The 3,226-nt window shown below is 45.1% G+C and overlaps 1 pseudogene; it reads right to left on the bottom strand.

Annotated features, from left to right (window-relative positions):
- Positions 1 to 752: 752 nt before the first annotated feature.
- LOC147456194 (uncharacterized) lies at positions 753 to 2,911 on the bottom strand (annotated as a pseudogene).
- Positions 2,912 to 3,226: the final 315 nt, after the last annotated feature.

Here is a 3,226-nt window from a genome sequence, read left to right as displayed (position 1 = left end):
ATTCATTCGGATCTTAGACCATGATTTATCGGCAATGTAGCTAGCAATCACATCGGGACCTCATCGATGTCCGATTGACTAACCCCTATTGCAACCATGTCTATTCGAGATCAATCAGACCAAAATGCTGCAGTCATTTCGTCTATCAGTTCCTGCACTTAAAAGAAGTCAAGAACAAATCAATATCATAATCAGGAATTGCATTTCATAAAGTCATACAGCAGAATACTGCATAGTTTTTTCATGCGGCAACCATGCGTCTCACTCGGGCGGGTATGGAAGCCCGATATAAGCCCGATTCAGACCCCCCGAAGATTCTATACGTGGAATACCATACGGCACTAAAAAATTAGTGTATATATATATATCTCATAACAAATAGCAATTAAAATTAAAACACTAAACTCTAGAGAGTAGCCCAAAGCCACATAATGCATTAAAACATCATAGAAACTTGAAAATGTAGAATCTAGCTAAATCAAGGAGTTGGGAGCCGAGAAACAGATCAAGATCTCTGATCAATAGATACATCAAATGATCAATGAATCATGATCATACTAGATGGCAAAATATGGAGCCTCCAAAACCAACAAGACTGTGTTCTGAGTACTCCAAAATTCAAATGACAAAACATAAATAGAACCTAGAGGGTGGAGTCCAGCCGCTCCATGCTAAATAGTGAATCCAAAACATAAGTAGACTGTAGAGCTAAGGGGAGTCAAGACCGAGGCTAGAGCAAAATGCAATGAGCTCTAACTCTCATCAAAGGCCACCTCCTCATCATCATCCTCATCCTCATCCTCATCCTCATCCCAAGCCTCATCCTCAGCAACAGAGCATGAAGTCCCAATATCACTGGGCATGCTAATCGGAAGAGACTCCATAACATCAGCAGTGCTCTGTGCAATAGCCTCCTGAATCTCCTGCAACTCAAGCAAGCGATCCTCATCCTTCTCTTTGTTAAGCATCTCCAATGTCACCTCCATTCTCTCATAGCCGCGCTCTTTGATCTTGCATAAGAGCCTCAAGTTGGTGTGTATGTAGACAAGCTTCTCGGTATGAGCAGGAAGTAACCTATTTATTCTCTTGGTGTGAATGAGAGAGAAGGTGCTCCAATTTCTCTCACATGGAGAGGAACATGTCCCTTGAGAAAGCACCTTAAGTGCAAGAGTCTGCAATGTGGGCGTGCAAGCCCCAAAAGTCTCCCACCATTTTACACCCTCTTGCATTCTCTTTGGATCCTTTGCAATAGGATGAGCAAATGACTTTCTTTCAGTGAGGAAAGTGTCCAACTCATCAATGAGGGTACCCTGCATGGTCAAATCACCCTTGGTATACCTGTCCAAAAATGTCACCCACCCGTCATGAACCTCACTATCATTGAATTGCCCTCTTCCTCGCCATATAGGATGCGACAAGTATCCCACAGCATGCAATGGTGTGTGCATCATATTCCATCTATCAACGCATAGGTCTTTGATCTCTTGTATCCTTGACGCATCAATACCTTGCATGTTTTGAATTTGCTCAACCATGCGATCCGTAAGCTCATACACAAGCCCCATGGTGGCTCCTTCCCTATCAGCCAAACGAAGTATCTTCAAGATGGGAGCACAAATCTTCAAAATCAACTTGGCCTCTTGCCAAAAGGATGCATTAAACACAATGTCCGAGACCACTATGGCCTTTGCAGTCCTGGATGCCTTCATTTTCACAAATTTTGCATCAATCATAAGCCTACGCACACCTTGCATACATCTCTCATCCACAAGACTAGCCAACATGATGAAGTAGTAGGCAAATCGAGTGGCCGATGGCTTCAACAATTCCTTCTTGCTAAGCATTCGAAACAATGCCAAGACAGTGGACTTCCTTGTGACAAATGTGACAACCTTTGTTGCATCTTCAAGAATTTTTGCAATCCAAGGGAGCTTCCCAATATCCTCAAACAAGAGGTCCAAGCAATGGCATGCACACCTCGTGAAAAAAATGTGTTTCCATTTCTCTTCCACCATTTGCCTGGCCCCAACACAATTAGTTGCATTGTCCATGCATACCTGCACAACATTGGAGGGTCCTACCCCAATAATCACATCCTTAAGCTACTTGAAAATAAATTCTGATGTCTTTGTCTCCCCAGATGTGTCCACAGATTTCAAAAACACAGAACCATGTATAGAGCATGCAAGAAAGTTAATGATAGACCTGCGTCTAGTGTCAGACCATCCATCACATAGAATTGTGCATCCATGTTTTTTCCATTTCTCGCGCACACCCATGATCTCATGACCAATGCATTTGACCTCATCATTTAACTCTGTGGTGCGCAAAGCATTGTATGTGGGAGGCACATACGATGGACCAAATTGTCCAATTGCCTTGACCATTTCCAAAAAGAAAGGACTCCGCACTTTCCATTCAGGAATGTCCTCTGCATAAAAAACCTGCGCAAGGCTTGATCTGCTTGCTTGCGTGCTTGCAAGCTAAATGCACTTGCCAAGGGCCCTTGTGCAACCTTCCTCTTCTTGCTCGAGGACCCCACATTTGATTTGGAAGCCGAAGTCCCAGTGGCACTTACATGAGCACTCCCTGATGCATGTGTACTCATTGAGCCTGAGGCAGAGGCATTAGCTCCCAAATCATCCACCAAGGCATCTACAAATGCATTTGGGTCCTTCCCATCATTCTGTACATCTACATGCAATCTTGTGACCACCTCTTTGACGTCCTCTGGCACCAGTCCACATGGGCCTACACCATAGCCAGAGAGGGACAATAAATGTGCACGAATACGGGAGGGACCGCCGTCCCAAGTATGCCCACAATACTTGCATTTACATGTAAATTGCCCTTTCTTTTGAGGCTTCAATTGTTCTACATACTGACATTTGGGACGCTTCACTCGGCCCATATGGATTCTGCAAACTTGCAAGGTGCACACTGCAAAGTTGCAAACCTTGACAAAGTGGAGGCCTCACGAGTAACGGACGGCGTAGGTGAAGAATCAGCCGCGCGCGGGAGAGTTTGTGGGCACTGGGTAGGGCTCCCGGCTCGCCGTCTCGAGTCCTCTCGGCTCTCAAGCTTTGATGGGGGCTCTCTCTGCACAAACGGGATGGCTGCAGGTTTTTCACAATCCGTGCAGAGGCGTTTTGGGCCACATTTGACAAATCGGGGGTTTTTTTGCCAGCTCGTCAAAAATCCCCTGCTCGCGTCCGAAAAACTGAAC

The sequence above is a fragment of the Adiantum capillus-veneris genome, chromosome 6 (genome assembly GCF_014529385.1).
Source record: "Adiantum capillus-veneris isolate H3 chromosome 6, ASM1452938v2, whole genome shotgun sequence".
NCBI lineage: Eukaryota > Viridiplantae > Streptophyta > Polypodiopsida > Polypodiales > Pteridaceae > Adiantum > Adiantum capillus-veneris.
This window is presented reverse-complemented; position numbering and strand designations above follow the sequence as displayed.